We start from the raw sequence: 22647 nt of genomic DNA, 5'->3' as shown, positions 1-22647 counted from the left end.
CAGGAACAAGAACCTGGACTTGATAGATGGCAGAGCGGCCCTCCTCGCCGAGTTCAGGCAACAACTGAGCAGGTGAGAAGCTTGGGCATTTGTCTACTTTCAGAGGGAGAGTTTCCTGACCTCAAAGCTGTGGCCGCTGCGGCTAACCGAAGAGTGTCTTGCTTGTTGGTTGGGATTCACCTCTAACTTTCTGGTTCTTCTAGAGAGAGAGAAATGAGGCTGGACTTGTGTAAGTCCATGAAGGCCGGAGACCAGCCTGCATCAGAGTCAGCGGGGAAGAAAAACGCTGGCAGAGATGAGACCCGCCAACCCAGGAAGCCGTCGTTCCTCCAGTACCAGCTGAAGCCAGCCAAAACGTCCTCGGATGGCTCCAGGGATCTCTGGAAGGCCGGGACGGAGATCCTTCGGAGGCATCCAGACACTCCCTGGCCTCTCGTTCACGGAAGATCCTCCGGCACCTCTGGAAAAGTGGCTTGAGTGCTGCGTATAGAACTTGGAAAAGATCCTGAGGATGAAGAACAAGAGACCCAAAATGGATTCAAACCTCTGAGAGCGCTACAGCTGCCTCCTCCGGCATCGCCCCCTCCCCTCCTCCTCCTCCTCCCTCTTCCCCTTGCCCTCGTCCCCTCCCCGTTGTATATATTCAAGATATTCAAGTATTTTATTCTTATGTATATATGTAGGGGTGGGTGGGTCTGTACATATGTTGTATATAGTTAGTTTTAGGTGTTATGCATAGGTTTCACTTTTGAGAGCGGTAAAAAAAAAGTAACAATAAAGATTCTTATCTTATTATCTGATCTTATCTCCTCCCCTGCCTATCCTTCAAAACCACTCTGTAAGAAATTCACTGCTTTTGGGGTGGGAAAAGTTTAAAAACTAAAATCTACTTGACAACCCCAGGTGTGGCTTTCGACAATGGGAGGTTTTGTTCACACAAACCTAACGCAATATGGAAAAAAAAATTGACATAGAAGGATATTTTGGATACTGAAGGGAAATTAAAATCACCTCCTGAGGCTGGTTTTCCGTCATGCCACCCCCCGCTGCTGGGCGGCGGAACCGACCAGGTGGTTCCGCCCCAGGTGCCTAATGGACCCGGATCGGTTCCAGAGGGCGCTTGGGCCTATACCTATCACCCTTACCCACAGCCCAGTCGATGCCCTGGTGGAGGCCTGGGAAACGGCTGCCACCAGGGCACTCGACTGCGTTGTACCCATGCGACCTCTGACCCGTCGCAGATCCCGCTGGGCCCCATGGTTCTCTGTGGAGCTCCGGGAGATGAAGCGTCGGAGACGAGGTCTAGAGAGCGGTTGGAGATCCAGCCGGTCCGAATCCGACCGATTGCAGTTAAGAACCTTTATAAGGTCTTATCTTGCGGCGATAAGGACGGCGAAGTCTAACTACTTTGCCGCCCTTATCGCGTCCGCAGATAATCGCCCGGCCGCCCTGTTTAGGGTGACTCGCTCCCTCCTTGACCAGGAGGTGAGAGAGGATCCCTTGCAGGGACGAGCCGAGGAGTTTAGTCATCATCTGGCGGACAAAATCGCTCGGATCCGGACCGGCTTGGACTCTGACTGGGCAGAGTCTGATGTGGAGGAATCAGGCGGTCTTGAGCACGTTATCTGGACTGAGTTCGATCCTGTTTCCCCTGATGATGTGGACAGGATCATGGGGAGACTGAGCACCACCACATGTTTGTTGGATCCGTGCCCCTCCTGGCTAGCTTATGCGGCTCGGGAGGGAACACGAGGCTGGTTCCATGCAGTAATAACTGCTTCTTTGAAGGAGGGTGTCTTTCCTGCCGCCTTGAAGGAGGCGGTGGTGAGACCCCTTCTCAAGAAGCCTGCTTTGGACCCGGCTGTCTTAAACAACTATCGTCCAGTCTCCAACCTTCGCTTTCTGGCGAAGGTTGTTGAGAGTGTGGTGGCGCATCAGCTCCCTCTGTTCCTGGAGGAAACTGATTATCTGGACCCGTACCAATCGGGCTTCAGGCCCGGACACAGCACGGAGACGGCATTGGTCGCGCTGGTGAATGATCTCTGGAGGGCTAGGGACAGGGGTTGTTCCTCTGTCCTGGTCCTATTAGATCTCTCAGCGGCGTTCGATACCATCGACCATGGTATCCTGCTGCGGCGTCTCAGGGGGTTGGGAGTGGGAGGCACCGTTCTACGGTGGTTCTCCTCCTACCTCCAGGGCCGCTCGCAGTCGGTGTTGGCGGGAGGGCAGAGATCCGCCCCGAGGTCTCTCATTTGTGGAGTTCCTCAGGGGTCGGTTCTCTCGCCTCTCCTGTTCAACATCTACATGGAACCGCTGGGCGAGATCATTCATGGTTTTGGGGTGGGGTATCACCAGTACGCTGATGATACCCAACTTTTTCTTTCCACCCCGAACCAACCCAGTGATGCCCTCTCCGTGATGTCCCGGTGCCTGGAGGCGGTTCAGGTCTGGATGGGGAGAAACAGGCTTCGTCTCAATCCCGCCTAGACTGAGTGGCTGTGCATATCGGCATCTCGGGTCAACCAGACTATTCCATCTCTAACGATGGGGGGTGAGGTGTTACCCCCCGTTGATAGGGCTCGCAACCTGGGCATCCTCCTGGACTCACGGCTCAATTTTGAAGACCATATAGGAGCCGTGACCAGGGGGGCTTTTGCACAGGTTCGCCTGGTGCGCCAGTTGCGTCTCTATCTGGACCGAGACGCCCTACGCACAGTTACTCATGCGCTTGTGACCTCCCGTTTGGACTACTGTAACGCTCTCTACATGGGGCTGCCCTTGAAGACCACTCGGAGGCTTCAACTGGTGCAGAATGCGGCCGCGCGAGTTGTAATGGGGGTTTCCCGATACTCCCATGTAACACCTCTACTCCGCGAGCTGCATTGGCTTCCGGTTGCCCTCCGGGTGAAATTCAAGGTGCTGGTTATCACCTATAAAGCCCTATATGGCCTGGGTCCGGGTTATTTGAGGGAACACCTGCTGCCGGCATCAAACGCCCTTCGCCCAGTGCGCTCCCACAGGGAGGGTCTGCTCAGGGTTCCGCCGGTGAGAGATTGCCGGCGGGTGACACCCAGGGATAGGGCCTTCTCAGTGGGAGCGCCTGCCCTCTGGAACCAGCTGCCGGTGGAGCTGAGAACTGCCCCCGACCTCCGATCATTCCGCCGGGGCCTGAAGACCTGGCTCTTTGAGCTCTCGGGCCCAGGCTGAGGAGAAATTTTTAATTGGGGTTTTTAAGTGTACAGGGTCAATTTAATATTTTTTAATTTGGTTTTTTAACTTTTGTATGTTGGATTTTTTAATTCCCTGTAAACCGCCCTGAGTCCTCAGGGAAAGGGCGGTATATAAATGTAACTAACTAAATAAATAAATAAATAAACGAGCTTTTAGGCCAGGGGATTGAATTATCATAGTGGCCTCGATTGCAAATGCAATCGAGATATGATAAAGATGCAAAAAAATATATATGGCTTTCATAAAGGAAAGAATGTTTGATCAGATATTGTTGATGTCTGATGAAAAACTGATTAAGAAACTATAAAACTTTCTATTAAATTTGAAAATGGAGGATGAACAAGCAAAAGATACAATGATAGAGTGGGCAAGAAACTTTGGGTATAATATAGAATTAGAGAAATGGCAAAATCTTTGGGAAGGAAATTATAAGTTGAGAATGGCAACTTCTTATAAAGAAAACGTATATAACATGTTTTATAGATGGCACTTGCCACCTGCTAGATTAGCAAAAATGTTTAAAAATATGTCTAGTAAATGGACAAGAATGGGTGAATTTAATTCAGATGACCATCAGGTATACTACTGCGGGCAAGAATCCCTCAGAAGAAATGGAGTAGCCTTCATAGTCAATAAAAGAGTAGGAAAAGCAATACTGGGATACAATCCTCAAAATGACAGAATGATCTCAGTTCAAATCCAAGGCAAACCATTCAATATCACAGTGATATAAACAGAGAAGCACTCAGCTTCATCTGGAAAGGAGAGAAAGGTACAACCAAGAGCAGAGCCCCTACCTGTCCCAAACCTTGTTCCCAGAGAGCTTGACCCAAAGAATTTAGCCTTTCCTGATACCAGATCCTTTGCATGTGGCTTCAAACTGATGTCTACGTCAAAGTCAAAAATTGTAGAAAGAGCATCACAGGTCTCCAAGGCCCAAATAGTCATAATTACAAAGGAGAAGCAGCTTCTCCTCTTGGGATCCTAAACTTTTTCTTGGGTCCATGTGCAGAGGAGAGGCTGGAGAAAAGCATGTTAGTGAAAAATCACAGATATACCCCTGGGGGCCCTGTTCTCTTGTGCTTGTGGGTCCTTCCTGTCGGGACATGTCCAGAAAGTGATGCTGGAGAAGAGAGAGCAACACCCAGGGAACTGACTTCTGCTGTCCTTCAACATGGCCTCTTGTCTCCAGAGACTGCTGGGAAGGTCACCCAGAGCGATGGAGTTTTGTGCCACTTTAAGTTAATGCCATTTAGCTCTGGTGTTGCCTGTCTTCTAACGACAAGGAGGCCATCAGGCAACCCTTGAACTCTGCCCAATGTCAAGAGGAGGCCCTGTTCAGAATCCCATATATTAATCCTAATTGCAACTGATTTTAAAATTGCTTGTGCCTGAAGTGAAATTTCACTTCCCATCTTTTCTAGCAATATTACGTTTTACATAAGAGCTCATTAAGAAGCAAAAGCTGCTAAGTGCCTCTATATATCTATTCCTTTAGCAGAAAGGAAAAATTATGACACGTGAGGGGTATTGTGCACCTCGCAAAGGTTGTCCACCTCTGGACCAAAAAGGCTTTGGCATCTGATCTTTCCTTCAATTGTATCCTGGACAGCATCTCTCCTTGCCAGGTGCCCCTTCGGCCTGGCAAATAAACCTCAAAGGAAGCTAAGGGAAGCCAGCCAGTTCTAAGAAAGGGTTGGGCTAGAGAGGATCCAGGATAGAGAAGAGAGGGAGGGGAGGTGGTGGATCGGGAGCTGGGTGATCCACTTGATCCCTTTATCCTTGGAGAGAGATATTCAAAGGTCACCTCTAGTGCCTGCAACAAACTAATGCAGTCTTCACGATTTTCAGATAGGGAGCCAGTTAAGCATCCCTTTAAAGGAAAATAAAGGTTATTCTTTTATAAATTGTATAAAATGTAACACCAATGAATTGTATCAAATGTAACACTAAGATGTGGGGCTATCTTCCTGCTCAGACAGAGAACTCACAAATGGTAATCAACAAATTCTTTTGAAATGTTAAAAAGCCTCCGAGAGACAGGAACATTGGAGCAAGGTGGAAATTACAACCAAGGTGGAAATTACAAGTAAAGGAGATAAGATCTAGATAAGATCATAAGGGATAGATGGTAATGGTCAGAAGGACCCCTTTAGAAATAGGAAACAACTTCAGAAAATGACTTAAGCTTCTTAGGAATGGCATGTATCCTGAAAGAGTATCAAATGCCTAGTTTGAAACTTGCTCAGCGCGCTCTTTGAACACAATCCAACTTGGGAAGGGTCTAAGAGGCCGCGTTTGCAAACGCTTTCTTTCTTCTTTATTTTCTTTATTATTTTCAATTTTCTTTTCAATAAATCTTTGCCTTTGTTAACCAGACTTGTCTTTGAGTTGTGAGTATCAAATTTTGGGTTTTTAAATCTCACACCTTCCATTTGTTTTCTCCTCCTTTTCCTCCTTCCCTCCCTCCCTTCTTCCAACTCCCCTCCTCTTTCTTACCCCCCTCCCCAGCGGGGTAAAGGCACCTAGCGAAATAGGTGCCAAAATCACCGTTTTGCGACACATCGCAATTCTTTTTTTTTTTTTGCCTTGGGTTAGGCCCGTGGCACATCCGGCCCGTGGCCCAACAATTTAAGATCTGCTTTAAAGATCCAAGTCATCTAACAGGATGGCAGGAAATTTCATCTACAGGATGAAGGTGAAGCCCTCCAGTCGAGGTAAGATAAGATAAATAAAAAAAGAGAGACATTCTAATGCTTCACTTGAGGAGGCCAAATAGTAGAACAGCAATTACTCCACCCTGGATAATAAAACAGTTGAGAAGTGGATTAACGAGGCCTCTTTTGAATGCTCAAAAAATGAACAAAATCCATCAAGGGGCGGGAGACAAAATTATGAGAAATTTGGGTAGATTTTAACAGTTTATTTCAATAGCAATGGACCACGAGACGGCAGTATTTTAGATTTATGATAAATAAATGTATGAGTGCAATCCCCACCTCTTTATTGACTTTTTATTGCATCTTGATTGCCTAGCCATCATGGACGTATGCTATTTATATGCTTATATATACCAGCGTGTCGAGGTAATTATAATTTAGTAGCTGATGGGCAGAAGTGATATATGAGAGAGCAGGGTATTTTGAGGGTGGGTGGGTGGGTATTATTCCTTTAAGAGAATGGCAGTTGGAATCTTTAACTCGTTTGAACTGTTTAAATATAACCGACTATAACTGTATTCTGCATGCTCCCTGGATGTCGGTTTCACATTGTATATTAAACCACAGTTCTTTTAACAAACCACTGTCCGATGTATACGCTCCTGCGTTATCACAAGCAGAAAGCAGGGCAAAGCCTGCGATAATTTATATACTGCTCAAAAAATTAAGGGAACAGAAAATAAGACATCCTACTATTAAATACAGTACATTGTGTTGTTTAAGTGTTCCCTTTATTTTTTTTTGAGCAGTATATTTGAAACCAAATGCAGTGTGCTTTATATTGTTCGTTAGGCATGGTTCAATTTTTTTTTAAAAAAATGGACATTTCATTTAATAATTAGTCCAGTCTGCAAGTCCAAACTGGTGCATCTTAATATTGCAAACTTGCCACGGATAAAGTTTCTCCCCTCTACTTCTGTGTTCTGGGGGGCTGTAATGGAAAACAAGAAGTATTTAGGGTGTGAATAGCTTTATGGAGAGGACTAAATAAAATGCCACAAAACCGCAGGCTGTCCAGTGCTCTCACCTGCCAGCCGTTCATGAAGCCGTTATAAAAATTAGGTGTCTTTAATCGCAGTCAGTTAAGTTAGTCGTTTTAAAGAAGTGTCATTTTTCCCCCCAGTGGTACCGGAGGTCCAGGTGTCCCTGCCTCCAATACAGCTAGGGCGTCAGCTGTCTAGCACCCATCATCCCCCTCAGGTAAGCAATCTAAATCTTCTGAGGAAGGTTTTGAGTGTCCATCACCAAGGAACACAAGGGGGTTTCATGCAGGGCTGGTGAGATTTTAGAAGGGAATGTATTCCACTCTTGGTGCATAAAAGAAAAAAACCCATTTTTCTTTTAATCAGGAGAGGTTATATATATATATATATATATATATATATATATATATATATATATATATATATATATATATATATATATATATATATATATATATATATATATATATATATATATATATATACTCAAGTATATACGGTATATATACCGTATATACTTGAGTATAAGCCGACTCGAGTATAAGCCGAGACCCCCAATTTCACCCCCAAAAACTGGGAAAAGTTGTTGACTCGAGTATAAGCCGATCCGCGCTCTGCAAGCCTCTGCCGCCAGCAGAGGCTCGATCCGCCATTTTGCAAGCCTGAATACACAGGAATACCCTGTGTGGCTGCGGCTCTCGGGGAAGCCCTGGCTATCTGCTTCCTCGCTCCACGCTGCCATTCGGGGCCCGCGCGTTCCCCGGGCAAATCGCGGCGCCCAGCAGGCGAGGAAACACGCCTGCTCCAGTCGTCCCCCCTTCCCTCAGGAGACGCGAAGCAAGTGACCGCCCGGAGCTTACCGAGGACTTGCGCGCGGCCGAGGCTTCGGTGCTTCCAGGATCGCGCGCACCTCTCCCAAGCCGCCGCCGTCCGGAGACCTGCTGAAGTTTGGGGAGGTTTGGGGAGGTGCGCGTGCACCTCCCCAAACCTCCCCAAACGTCGGCAGGTCTCCGTTCCTCCGCGCAGACCTGCCGACGTTTGGGGAGGTTTGGGCGCCTCCCCAAACCTCCCCAAACGTCGGCAGGTCTCCGTTCCTCCTGCCGACGTTTGGGGAGGTTTGGGCGCCTCCCCAAACCTCCCCAAACATCGGCAGGTCTCCGTTCCTCCGCGCAGACCTGCCGACGTTTGGGGAGGTTTGGGCGCCTCCCCAAACCTCCCCAAACGTCGGCAGGTCTCCGTTCCTCCTGCCGACGTTTGGGGAGGTTTGGGCGCCTCCCCAAACCTCCCCAGGTCTCCGTTCCTCCGCGCAGACCTGCCGACGTTTGGGGAGGTTTGGGCGCCTCCCCAAACCTCCCCAGGTCTCCGTTCCTCCTGCCGACGTTTGGGGAGGTTTGGGCGCCTCCCCAAACCTCCCCAGGTCTCCGTTCCTCCGCACAGACCTGCCGACGTTTGGGGAGGTTTGGGCGCCTCCCCAAACCTCCCCAGGTCTCCGTTCCTCCTGCCGATGTTTGGGGAGGTTTGGGCGCCTCCCCAAACCTCCCCAGGTCTCCGTTCCTCCGCACAGACCTGCCGACGTTTGGGGAGGTTTGGGCGCCTCCCCAAACCTCCCCAGGTCTCCGTTCCTCCGCGCAGACCTGCCGACGTTTGGAGAGGTTTGGGCGCCTCCCCAAACCTCCCCAAACGTCGGCAGGTCTCCGTTCCTCCTGCCGACGTTTGGGGAGGTTTGGGCACCTCCCCAAACCTCCCCAGGTCTCCGTTCCTCCGCGCAGACCTGCCGACGTTTGGGGAGGTTTGGGCGCCTCCCCAAACCTCCCCAGGTCTCCGTTCCTCCTGCCGACGTTTGGGGAGGTTTGGGCGCCTCCCCAAACCTCCCCAGGTCTCCGTTCCTCCGCACAGACCTGCCGACGTTTGGGGAGGTTTGGGCGCCTCCCCAAACCTCCCCAAACGTCGGCAGGTCTCCGTTCCTCCTGCCGACGTTTGTGGACGTTTGGGCACCTCCCCAAACCTCCCCAGGTCTCCGTTCCTCTGCGCAGACCAAACGTCGGCAGGTCTGCGCAGAGGAACGGAGACCTGGGGAGGTTTGGGGAGGCGCCCAAACCTCCCCAAACGTCGGCAGGAGGAACGGAGACCTGCCGACGTTTGGGGAGGTTTGGGGAGGCGCCCAAACCTCCCCAAACGTCGGCAGGTCTGTGCGGAGGAACGGAGACCTGGGGAGGTTTGGGGAGGCGCCCAAACCTCCCCAAACGTCGGCAGGAGGAACGGAGACCTGCCGACGTTTGGGGAGGTTTGGGGAGGCGCCCAAACCTCTCCAAACGTCGGCAGGTCTGCGCGGAGGAACGGAGACCTGGGGAGGTTTGGGGAGGCGCCCAAACCTCCCCAAACGTCGGCAGGAGGAACGGAGACCTGCCGACGTTTGGGGAGGTTTGGGGAGGCGCCCAAACCTCCCCAAACGTCGGCAGGTCTGCGCGGAGGAACGGAGACCTGGGGAGGTTTGGGGAGGCGCCCAAACCTCCCCAAACGTCGGCAGGAGGAATGGAGACCTGCCGACGTTTGGGGAGGCGCCCAAACCTCCCCAAACGTCGGCAGGAGGAACGGAGACCTGCCAACGTTTGGGGAGGTTTGGGGAGGCGCCCAAACCTCCCCAAACGTCGGCAGGTCTGCGCGGAGGAACGGAGACCTGGGGAGGTTTGGGGAGGTGCCCAAACCTCCCCAAACGTCGGCAGGAGGAACGGAGACCTGCCGACGTTTGGGGAGGTTTGGGGAGGCACCCAAACCTCCCCAAACGTCGGCAGGTCTGCGCGGAGGAACGGAGACCTGGGGAGGTTTGGGGAGGCGCCCAAACCTCCCCAAACGTCGGCAGGTCTCCGTTCCTCCGTGCCCTGCCTGCCTGCTTCTTTCCGCTGCGGAAAGAAGCAGGCAGGCAGGGCGCGGAGGAACGGAGACCTGCCGACGTTTGGGGAGGTTTGGGGAGGTGCGCGCGCACCTCCCCAAACCTCCCCAAACTTCGGCAGGTCTCGGACGGCGGTGGCTTGGGAGAGGTGCGCGCGATCCCGGAAGCACCAAAGCCTCGGCCGCGCACAAGTCCTCGGTAAGTTTTTTTGTTGACTGGAGTATAAGCCGAAGTGGAATTTTTCAGCCCAAAAAGTGGGCTGAAAAATTCGGCTTATACTCAAGTATATACGATATATATATATATTCTGAGGTTTTCGCGGGTGTTCATATGTGGATCTTTGGTTATTCGGGTTTTTCCCCGCGTAGAACTAAAGGTGTAGGGGCGACGTTTCGACGGAATCCCATCCGTCATCATCAGGCTGGAGGCTTCTGCTTCCTTCTTCCTTCTTCTATATATATGTATATTCCTCACCTGCTGTGTATTTTGACTTTTCCAGACCTCTGGAACATCGGGAAGGCTGAGCAGCGCCAGGGGCGAGAGCGCGGCGTAAGTCTACACTGACAATGGGGCTGGCCATTGCATTAAAAATATGTCAAATGAAGATTAGCACTGGGAGTTCTAGAGAGTTTAGCATTTCTTACAATGCAAACTGGCCATGGAGGAGAAGACATGCAAAGCAGGCCAGGCCAAGATAAATCACTTCATTCCCCCCCCCAACCTTTTATTATTCAATTCAATTGGAAAAAACCAACAAAGCTTTTAGGAGGGAAAATGACAATACAAAACGTACGGTAACATGGCCGCATTAAGATGCCACCTTCAAACGAATCCCTTGTCGAAGCACCTTTGGATTTTAGGACAGCATCCAGTCTTGTGGCATTTAAGAGCCTGTCAACATGGCACACCTGGCCTTGGACATTTTTATTTATTTATTTATTTATTGATGGGATTTATATCCCGCCCTATCTCCCGAAGGACTCAGGGCGGCTAACAACAAAACAGATAATAAGTACAGAAATCAAGATAAAAATAAAATTAAAATCATCTGTGCAATAAATTAAAATTAAAAACTAAAAAATAAATTAACAATTCTAAATATAATTAATTAAAATGCCTGTCAGTCCAGGTCACCCTGGTGGAAAAAGGAGTGTTTTGAGGCCGTGGCGAAAGGATTGGAGATTTTGGGCCATTCGAAGTTCAGGGGGGAGCTGATTCCATAGGGCTGGCGCTCCCACAGAGAAGGCCCTCCCCCTGGGGGTCGCCAGCCGACATTGCCTAGCTGACGGTACCCTGAGGAGGCCTTCTCTGTGTGAGCGTACTGGACGATGGGAATTTGTTCCCGGCAGCAGATGGTCCTGCAAGTATCCCGGACCTAAGCCATGTAGGGCTTTAAAGGTAAGTACCAGCACCTTAAATCTCACCCGGAGGGCAACTGGTAGCCAATGCAGCTCATGCAGGAGGGGTGTAATATGGGAGTATCGGGGTGCTCCCGTCACAACCCGTGCAGCTGCATTCTGCACCAGCTGAAGCCTCCGGGTGGTCTTCAAGGGCAGCCCCATGTAGAGAGCATTACAGTAATCTATACGGGAGGTAACGAGTGCGTGGGTGACTGTACGTAGGGCATCTCGGTCCAAAAAGGGGCGCAATTGGTATATAAGGCGAATCTGTGCAAATGCCCCCCTAGCCACGACACCAATATGATCTTCAAAACTGAGTCATGAATCTAGGAGGACGCCCAGATTGCGTGCTCTATCAATGGGAGGTAACATCTCTCCTCCTATAGTCAAAGATGGAACCTCTTGGACTAAACGAGATGACGGTATGTACAGCCACTCAGTCTTGGCCGGGTTGAGTCGAAGCCTGTTTTCTCCCATCCAAATCTGTACCGCTTCCAGGCAACGGGACATCACATCGAGGGCATCACTGGGTTGGTTCGGGGTGGAGATGAACAACTCGCAGTCGGTGTTGGCAGGGGGGCAGAGGTCGACCCCTAGGACTCTCGCTTGTGGAGTTCCTCAGGGGTCGGTCCTCTCGCCTCTCCTGTTCAACATCTATATGAAACCGCTGGGTGAGATCATTCGTGGTTTTGGAGTTGGGTATCATCAATATGCTGATGATACCCAACTTTTTATTTCGACCCCAAACCACCCCAGTGATGCCCTCGCTGTGATGTCCCGTTGCCTGGAGGCGGTTCGGGTCTGGATGGGGAGGAACAGACTTCAGCTCAACCCTGACAAGACTGAGTGGCTGTACATTCCGGCTTCCCAGGACACCTGGGATGTTCCATCTCTTTCTATGGGGGGTGAGCTTTTACCCCCTGTGGATAGGGCTCGCAACTTGGGAGTCCTCCTAGATTCACGACTCACTTTGGAGGATCATATAGTGGCCGTGACTAGGGGGGCTTTTGCCCAGGTTCGCCTGGTGCGCCAGTTGCGGCCCTATCTGGACCGGGAGGCCTTATGTACGGTCACTCACGCGCTCGTGACCTCTCGCCTAGACTACTGTAATGCTCTCTACATGGGGCTTCCCTTGAAGACTACTCGGAGGCTCCAACTGGTACAGAATGCGGCCGCGAGAGTTGTCTTGGGAGTTTCCCGGTACTCCCATGTTACACCTTTGCTCCGTGAGCTGCATTGGTTACCAGTTGTCTTCCGGGTAAGGTTCAAGGTTTTGGTTATGATCTTTAAGTCCCTACATGGCATGGGTCCGCGATACCTCGAGGACCACCTGCTGCCGGCGTCGACTCCCCTCCGCCCTGTGCGTGCCCACAGAGAGGGCCTCCTCAGGGTGCCTCCCGTCAAGGAATGTCGACTGGTGGCCCCCAGGGGGAGGGCCTTCTCTGTGGGTGCTCCGGCATTATGGAACCAACTGCCGGTTGAGCTCCGGACGGCATCAGACCTCCGATCCTTCCGTCGCGGGTTGAAGACCCATTTATTTGAACTAGCGGGTCTGGCCTGATGGGGGTATATGGGTTTTTATAGGCTTGTTATTTTTTATCATTCTTGTTTTAACTTGGGCATTGATTTAATTGTTTTTTAATTTTTGTATTGTTATTTATACATGCCCTGTGAACCGCCCTGAGTCCCTTTGGGAGAAGGGCGGTATAGAAATCTCAATAAATTAAATTAAATTAAATTAACTGGGTATCATCCGCATATTGATGATATTTCACCCCGAAGCCACGGATGATCTCTCCCAGCGGCTTCATATAGATGTTGAACAGGAGGGGCGAGAGCACCGATCCCTGAGGCACTCCACAACTAAGAGGCCTAGGGCTTGACCTCTGTCCTCCTGCCAACACCGTCTGCAAACGGTCCGAGAGGTAGGAGGAGAACCACCGCAGAACGGTGCCTCCCACTCCCAGCCCCTCAAGACGATGCAGTAAGATACCGTGGTCGATGGTATCAAAAGCCGCTGAGAGATCTAATAGGACCAGGACAGAGGAGTAACCTCTATCTCGGGCCCGCCAGAGATCATTCACCAGTGCGACCAATGCCGTCTCCGTGCTATGCCCGGGTCTGAAACCCGATTGGTACGGATCTAGATATTCAGCTTCTCCAGGTTCAAAGGGAGCTGTTGTGCCACCACGCTCTGAACGACCTTCGCAAGGAAGCGAAGGTTGGAGACAGGACGGAAGTTGTTTAAAACAGCTGGGTCCAATGCCGGTTTCTTGAGGAGGGGCCTTACCACCGCCTCTTTCAAGGCGGCAGGGAAGTACCCCTCACTCAGTGAGGCATTGATAACTGCTAGGAGCCAGCCTCGTGTAACCTCCCGAGATGCATAGACTAGCCAGGAGGGACACGGGTCCAACAAACATGTGGCGGCACTTAGTTTCCCCATGATCTTGTCCACTTCATCCGGAGTCACAGGATCGAACTCTTCCCAAATGTACTCGGCCAAATTCATCATTTTCCTCTCGTCAGATACTGCCCAGTCAGAGTCCAGACCAGCCCGAATCTGAGCAATTTTGTCCACCAGATATTTACTAAATTCTTCAGCCCGTCCATGTAGGGGGTCCTCTCCCGTCTCTTGATTTAAAAGGGAGCGGACCACTCTAAATAGGGCGGCCGGGCGGTTATCTGCTGACGCAATGAGGGTGGTGAAGTAGGCGTGCTTTGCCACCCTCATTGCCACAAGATAAGATCTAGAAAAGGATCTTAACTGTGTTCGGTCAGACTCAGACCGACTGGTTCTCCAAATGCTCTCTAGGCCCCTTCTCTGGCGTTTCATCTCCCGCAGGTCCTTGGAGAACCAAGGAGCGAGTCGGGACTTGCGCTGGGTCAGAGGCCGCAAAGGGACAACGCGGTTGAGAGCCTCCGAAGCAGCCTGTTGCCAGGCATTAACTAAGGACCCGACCGGGTTGTGGGAGAGGGAGGTGGGAATCGGTCCAAGCGCCATCCGGAATTTATCTGGGTCCATCAGGCGCCTGGGGCCGAACCACCTGGTCGGTTCCGCCTCCTGACAGCAGGGGGTGACGTGACGGAGGCCCAACCGCAGGAGATAATGGTCTGTCCATGAAAGGGGTTGTGATGTTGGAGTAACCCCACCCAGTCCATTTAGCCATTGCCCAGAGATAAAAATAAGATCAGGCATGTTTCCTCCCTCGTGAGTTGGGTCCTGAGTAATTTGAGTCAGGTCCATGGCCGTCATGGAAGCCATGAACTCTCGGGCCACTTCTGATGCACTGCTCAGGGAAGGTAGATTAAAGTCTCCCAGTACCATAAGTCTTGGAAATTCGACCGCCAATCCTGAGATGGCGTCAAGTAGCTTGGGTAGAACCGTTGCTGTGCAGCTTGGAGAGAGGTATACCAGAAGTAGGCCCAACTGACCACCAGGACCCCATCTTAAGAGGAGGGATTCACATCCGTCTATCTGAGGGGCAGTGGCCTCCCGCGGATGGAGGGTTTCTCTGATAACGACCGCCACGCCACCTCCCCTACCCTGAGCTCGAGGTTGATGTAGCACATGGAAACCTGGAGGGGATAAATCAGTCAGAGGGACCCCTCCCTCTGGGCCCAACCAGGTTTCCGTGATGCACGCCAGGTCTGCGTCTTCCTCCTCGATCAAGTCATGGATGAGGGGAGCTTTATTCACAACAGACCTGGCATTAAAATAGATCAGCCTGAGCTCAGGTGTCTGCCCTCCCTCTTCCCCAGGACAGCAGGTGAGAGCCAGAGGGTCAGAGCGCGCCACAGCTTGAAGATAGCGGGGGCGTGATCTCAGATTACGATATGGCCCTCTGCTCATCCATCTGCTGACATTCCCAATTACCGTGGGGATTGGTATCCCTATCCCATCACCCTGGGTCCCAAGACTCTCCCCGGCCCTCACATTGCCGCGGCCATTGGCCAACCTAGATTGAGACAGGTCCGGTAGGATCTTCCCCTCATTCTGCCGGGCCTGACCCTCCCCCCTCCCTAACCCTTCAAAATTTTTTTAAAAGGAAACCCAAAAGCCTCTTTTTGGCGCCATGCCACCTCTCGGGGTCCCAGGACCCATCATTTTTGCCCATTCTTCCTTGCAAAAGCGGTCCAAAATTGTCAGATTTGGGGGTGGGGGTGGAGTTCTGTGCAAAGCCCTCTTCCTGTCTCTCCCCCCCCACTCCCCAGATTTCCACTTGGATTCAGCTCTCGGATCTGCCTGGGCCACGCCAAAACTTTGGTCATCTTCTAGTGAAGCCATTGTGGTGTTGATCTGGAGGCATGGTTTGGGACCTTGCGGCACTGGAAGGGGAAATTCCCCTTCATCGTCAGCATTTTAGCAGAAGCCTGAAGGTTTTGTGCCAAAATTGAACCCAATACTTGGAAATTGACTGCTACTTTGTGCCGAAATTGACCGCTACTTGGAAATTGACCGCTACTTGGAACTGCTCGTAATTCCCTCCACCTTGGCTAGAACCCCAGTTCCAGTTGAGGAAAAGCAGCCCCAAAGCCTGAGTCTGCCACCACCATGCTTGCGCTTGGGAGTGTGGCGAGTTTGGTGCTTTGCAAGATGTGGAGGCCAAGGCTTTTGCTGTAAGAGGCAACTGAATAAAGGTCAGAAAACCCCCACTGAACAGCTTGAACTTTTCAGGGGCTTCAGCAGAGTCCCCTTAGTTGATTTTTAACATCCCTTTCAATGTGATCGACCAATTCTGAAGACAGCCAGATCCCTCTTTGTAAGAGGCTGTGAACACTTATACAGCCAAATCATTCCATTGTTTTTTTTAAAAAAATTCATTTTCCCCCTTCAAAGATTTCAATTTCCTTTTCCACTTGACTCGCACATCTTATACGTTATATTAAAGGAGGAAAGCATTCTGAGGTGATTTAACTTGGTCTGATTATTTTTACATTTCCAAAGCCTGGCGTTTTAATAGGGGTTCTTTGCTAAACGCTGAAGTGAAAAAAACCATTACTTAAGTAGCCCAACTCTTATAAGCGTAGCGAGGCTAAGCTTAATATTTAAGTAGCTCAGCAAATCCCTTAAGGCTCTCCCGGAGGTGTTAGATAAAGTCCATGAAATTGTACAGATTTCTCACTTTTACCGAGCATTATTTCTAAAAGACCCAATTAATGGCTAAAGCCTTGTCTCCTGCAAGGAGGGGTTTCTGACTGTTGTACAGTGTTGTAAGGCAACACTGAATTTACGCACACGCAAACGTAAAGGTATTTTTTTAATCTTTTCCAATTGAAGAAAAAGTTTGATGGTTCAAGTTAAAAAACAACAACAACTAAGGGGCTAATTTCTCTCTGCTCTGCATATTTACAGCAAGGCCAGGTTTTCAGCAGATGAGGAGCTCCTGGCAGAACACACCCAGCTTGTGCAGCAAAATCAAGAACTCTGCAGAGAGCTGGAGGAGAAACGCAGCAGGCGAAATCCTTGGTTTTATCTCTGCTGTTCATTGGCCTCAGTTCTGGGCATCCCCCTTTGTTCTCACCAGTTCGGCCTTCTCCGCCCTTCTGTCCCTGCTAGAAGCTTTGGGAATTTGGTTTGTGCCTGTTCTGGTGTGTAAGAGAAAAAAGGGGGGAAAACGTGTTTAAGATCTGAAGATTCCTTTGCGGCACTAATGGATTGTGCAATGCTAAATACTGAAAGTAAACATTCACTAATTAACCTGTACTGAAATAATCACACTCCAGCGTTGTTAACCTTAAGACTGAAGAAGAGAAACAAATCCCTTGAGAACGCAGGGGAGAGATAGATAAGATCTACGGATGTGTCCATTTTACTGTGCATTTCTCAAGTAGCCAGGGAATGAAACGTGTCATTCCTGCACTGGTTCCCGGGAGAAGAGCTGGCTAGCTGTGGCAACGGGAATGGCAAAACTAAATTAATTAAAAAGTAAGGCCGGGTAAAACAAACCCAAGGGCCAAGCATTTTTAGTTACTTTTATTTTTAAACCAGTTTGATGATTCGGGTAAAAACCTTAGGGGGCTAATTTCACTCTTGTCTTCACATTTTACAGAATTAAACACCTAGAAGAAAGTCTCCTGAAGCTGCAGGAGGAGAACGAAGACCTCCGCTGCAGAGATCTGCAACAAGCTGGGGAGAACCAGGAGCTCCTCAGAGAAAACCTGGAGTTAAAGGTGTAAAGTCGCGTGCTTCACATAGAGACGGACACAGAGCTGGGGTAAAGATGAGTTTATTCTGAACAGAATGAACTGGGGAAACAGGGAAGCCTGGCGTCTATTTGTACCTGCCCAGGTGGATGGCATCCAATCAGTTCAAACCTGACAATGGGTGTAGATCCTGGCTTCCCACCAGGCTGACCATGCCTGGGGCTGTCAACAGCTTAAGTCATTAGGCTTATCCTGAGTGAGCAGTCATCGCCCGGAGCTGTCCAGCCCCTCTGCTGATCTGCACCATCAGCCTCCTGCTGTGCTGTCCTTTGTGTATGCTGGGAGGCATACACTGCAAAAGGGACAACTGGAGAGGTGGGAAATATTTAGAAGGCTAATCTTGACTCCTTCTTACCAATTCAGATTCGTTTACTAGAGCCCTGAGGCCAGATTAAAAATGACGCCCAGAATAAAAGAAATCTGACTTTTTTTTTCATCTAGCGATATCTATCTATACCTATCTAGCATTCCGTCTGCACGTTTGGTACACGGGTGGGGGTGGGTGTACGCATACGTAGATGTTTACAAGAGAAAAGCAAAAGCAGTGTAAAAAAATTAAGAAATTGATTACGCTGGGTGATCGAAGTAAAAAAAAAATCAGGCGGCTAATTTCTCTCTGGCCTTAAAATTTGCAGGAAGGCAGCCGTCATCGCCACGATGCTAACGGAGCACGAACAGCTCAGGTGCAAAATTGAGAAGGTCAGGAACAAGAACCTGGACTTGATAGATGGCAGAGCGGCCCTCCTCGCCGAGTTCAGGCAACAACTGAGCAGGTGAGAAGCTTGGGCATTTGTCTACTTTCAGAGGGAGAGTTTCCTGACCTCAAAGCTGTGGCCGCTGCGGCTAACCGAAGAGTGTCTTGCTTGTTGGTTGGGATTCACCTCTAACTTTCTGGTTCTTCTAGAGAGAGAGAAATGAGGCTGGACTTGTGTAAGTCCATGAAGGCCGGAGACCAGCCTGCATCAGAGTCAGCGGGGAACAAAAACGCTGGCAGAGATGAGACCCGCCAACCCAGGAAGCCGTCGTTCCTCCAGTACCAGCTGAAGGGGGGCTGGAAGCATCGTTGGAGCGGGTCAAGGCTAAGTCCTCCGGAGAAGCCAGCCAAAACGTCCTCGGATGGCTCCGGGGATCTCTGGAAGGCCGGGACGGAGATCCTTCGGAGGCATCCAGACACTCCCTGGCCGAATGGCTGCTGGCATCCCTCATCAACATCCACAGGGGATGCCCAGAAGCCGCCAGGGAGGACGTGAGAGCTTGGCTGGAGGTCTCCATCACCCACCTGCGGGCAGAAGGGCCGGAAGCATCGGCCCTGACGGTGGAGGACTGGCTGCAGGCTTCCATAGCAGGCCTTGCCAAGGTCGAGCCAGCCGACGCCGAGAATCCAGGCGGCCCAAGGAAGGGATGGCTTGAAAGGGCAATAGGGACCCTGAAGGAAGGCTGCGGCGAAAGTTTGGTGCCACTTTAAGTTAATGCCATTTAACTCTGGTTGCCTGTTTTCTAATGACCAGGAGGCCATCAGGCAACCCTTGAACTCTGCCCAATGTTAAGAGGAGGCCCTGTTCAGAATCCCATATATTAATCCTAATTGCAACTGATTTTAAAATTGCTTGTGCCTGAAGTGAAATTTCACTTCCCATCTTTTCTAGCAATATTACGTTTTACATAAGAGCTCATTAAGAAGCAGGAAAGTTACAACTTGTGGACTATAAATATTTATTTTTCTTCCTTGTCATTTCTATGTTGTTTTTCCATGTTCACGTAATACACTAAAATTCTTTATATTTTGACATTTCTTAGTTTATTAAAAGAAAAATGGACTGTAAGGTCTGCAGCTGAGTTCTATCCCTCCATCCTTCCATCCCTCTATCTTTCGAATCATTAAATTTATTGCCCACCCGTCTTATCACAGTGTAACTCTACAAAGATGGCGGTGGTGATGCCCAGAAGTGTGGTGGATGGTGTGGCCTGATTTCTAACATGATTTCTGGAGATCTGGTGGTCCTTCCTCTGGTTGTGTGGATGTACCTGGGAGGGGGGGGACCCCTTTGACCTTCCCGTCTGAGGCTGAGACTTTCTATACCAAAAAACCTCCTTTGTTCCTGGTTTATTTGGATCGGTTTTGGGGGGATTATGTGTCTTCACTGGAGGGGGGGACATTAATACAGACTTCTTGGCCTGGAAGGGAGAACTGGGGGGGGGGCTGAGTGAGGGGGGGAACTGAAGGGACTGGAAGGTCCATCCGGGCAGTGAGGAACAGAGGGCGGCCCATATCCCAGGTCCACGACTGGAAAGTTCTCCCACTGATCCTGCTCTCAGGGCCTGGAGACCTGATCCTGGGGGGCTCTGGGTTCAAGCTCTTGCTTTTCCATGCCAGCTTGAGGTGCAGTTAGACTCTCTCTCTCCTCCAGGATGCTCACAGCCAAGTCTCCCCGAAGCCGGGTTATGCCCAGAGAGGAGGAGGAGGAAGCCCCTCCTCGGTCGGAAATGGGCCCTCCCCAATTTCTGAGTTTGTCCCAGAGGAGAGGAGGGGAGGCTGTTGTCATCCCTGGTTTGTTACAGGCTCTTAGCAGGCTCCACGTGGACCTCTGCGAGGACCCCAGCCTGGTCAAGTAGGTTGTGTGAAGGTGGTCCTTGCGAGAAGAAAAGTCTCCCCGATGCAGGTAGGCCTCGACTTATGACCACAATTCAGCCCAATTTTCTTTATCGCATGATTTATTTGTCACATGATTTGTCACATGATCGCCTTTTGAGAACTTCTGACAAATAAAGAGATTCACTTAACAACCATGTCACTAACTGAACAACTGCAGTGATTCACTTAACAAATATGGTAAGAAACAACTAGTTAGTAGTTATTTTATTAATATTTTGACGATGGTGAGTTAAAGTGCGATAGAATTTAATGTTTTATTGTTGTTAGCATATTTTAGATTATGTTTGTTTGTATTTTTATACCCTGTATTCAGCTCTGGGAAGTCGGGGAGGGGGAGGAGGGGGTTTTTTTGTATTCAAAAATGTATTGTAAAACTTTTCAATTAAAAAAAACCCAAATATGGTAAGGAAGTTCATAAGATGGGTAAAAACTCACTTAACAAACGTCTCACTTAGCAACATAAATGTTGGGCTCAAATGTGGTCGTAAGCCCAGGACTACCCGTATCGTTTATCCTTTTTCCCCCTGGGTGTTTTATTGCTTATCTTTTGAGGTCACCTCAAGGACCTTTTTCAAGGTTGGGGACACACAAATTTCTTTCCAAACCCACCAAGAAAGTGTTTTTGGGGGACCTGGTGGCCCTTCCTCTGGTTGTGGGGATGGGCTTAGTGTGCTCTGTGGCCCCTTTGACCTTCCCGTCTCCGAAGCTTTGGAGGACCAGTCGGGGGTCCTGAGTTCCAGGTCTATCTGGGTCAGTCATTGGGGGGGTTTCATTTCTAATCTGGAGGGGGCCCCATTGACAGGCCCCCCTTGGCCCAGGAGGGGGAATTGGGGATTGGAGAAAGGGGGAGCTGAGAGACAGGTGGGACCATCCGGATGGAGACGGGAACCATTTTTGCTAAACTTGTTTAGCACAGGCCCATCAGCAATTGCCGGTTGATGAGGCCACAGCCGCGGCTCAAACGATCGTGACTCACAGAGGGGTGTTCAAAGTTAAACACTTACAGTTTGGAGGTATTTTCCAAGGGATTATGGAACGTACACTTAAGGGTATCCAGGGCGTCTGCCCTTATTTTGATGATGTTCTTATTGCAGGGGAAGCCCCAGAAGTGGTTGGCCAGAAGGGTCAGGGCTGTTGTGCAGAGGCTTCGTGAAGCAGGCCTCAAATTAAAAAAAGAACAAGTGTAGTATTGGGGTTTCATCAACAGAATTCTTGGGGTTCCGAATTGATGCTAATGGCATTCACCCCGCTGATTCTAAAGTGAAGGCCATTAACATGGCTCCTAGGCCCAAATCAAAAGGAGAGCTTCAAGCATTTTGGGGTCTGCTAAATTTTTATCACACATTCCTACTTCATAAGGCAGCAATAGCAGAGCCCCTCCCCAGGCTGCTGGACAAAAAAAGCTCCTTGGAAATGGACTAACTTACACAAAAAACGTTTCCAGGATTTGAAAGCACTTATGTCGTTAAAGTCCACTGGAACTCATTACAGGTTGCATCCAGACAGAGTGGCAGCATAAGCCTCTCGACCAAAGTTTTCCAGAAGGGCCACTAAGTGAGGACTGCATCATAAGTCCCTCCCAAGGTGCTCAAACATGTGGCCAAACCAGCCCTCACTTGGACCACCAGGGCTTTTCCTTCTCAGTGGAGATGGAATCAGAGGAAGAACGGGGTAGCACGGGAGTGCAACATGGACCCCCTGACGAAGCAAGCCAACTGAAATTCAGCAACTGCTGTGCCTACTGACTCTGGGGTGGGTCAACCTGGTGAGGCCATCCAGAGCGTTTCTAACCCCCTTGACTCTGGGGCACAAAGGGACACAAATCTACCCAGCCCACTGGGTATGCTGGTAAGACCACAAAGTGATGGGAACTCCAAGGCGTTCCTCTAGACCACACAAGCCTCCTGCGTAGCTCACAAATTACACTGCAAAATAAAGTGATGCATATTTGATGTATATTGTTGTAAAACTTGTTGCCACTAACTACAGAAACTAGTGCTTTGTGAAAACTGCCCATTACTGTAATGGAAGCCTGTTCATTAGACTTTGTTTAATCTCATTGTAATCCACAGTGAATTTATTATTTTTATTATTATCACTACAATTGTATGTGAGTTGATTAATAAGTCTTGACAACTGTCAAGACTAATCGCAGTTGTCATAGTTTAATCTAAGACGGGAGGGGTGTTATGTACTGGACTTGTGGTGTTACACCACGTGGGTTGCTGGAGCACCTAACGGCTCTCCAGCAACCCGGACTAACTGTCTCCTATCCTGCAATTGGCTAGCCCCAGGTGGCAAGAGTGGGTTCTAACCTATTGGCTGCCGCCTACTGGCGAGACTATATATTGCGGCGGGTTGCAGCCTATGTTTCAGTACAGTTCCAGCAAGAATAAAGTATGAGTTATCCTGTATTCAGCGTCGGGTCTTCCTTCCTGCACCAAAGAGCCCACTACTTAACAACTGGGTTGATGATTTTCACAATGGGGAAAGGCCCCAAGAATTTGGGTCCCAATTTCTTGCTGGGTAATTTGAGATGTAAATATTTAGTTGACTGATAAACCTT

At 49.9% G+C, this 22647-nt stretch overlaps 1 protein-coding gene across 1 annotated transcript in view; it reads right to left on the bottom strand.

Moving 5' to 3' along the window:
• The window catches only part of LOC308679194 (vomeronasal type-2 receptor 26-like), a gene marked incomplete at both ends in the record, with an annotated part of 478617 nt that overhangs the window by 85784 nt on the left and 370186 nt on the right, over positions 1-22647 (bottom strand). The window lies entirely within an intron of this gene.

The sequence above is a fragment of the Vipera berus genome (assembly GCF_964194415.1).
Source record: "Vipera berus genome assembly, contig: HAP1_SCAFFOLD_27, whole genome shotgun sequence".
Lineage (NCBI taxonomy): Eukaryota > Metazoa > Chordata > Lepidosauria > Squamata > Viperidae > Vipera > Vipera berus.
This window is presented reverse-complemented; position numbering and strand designations above follow the sequence as displayed.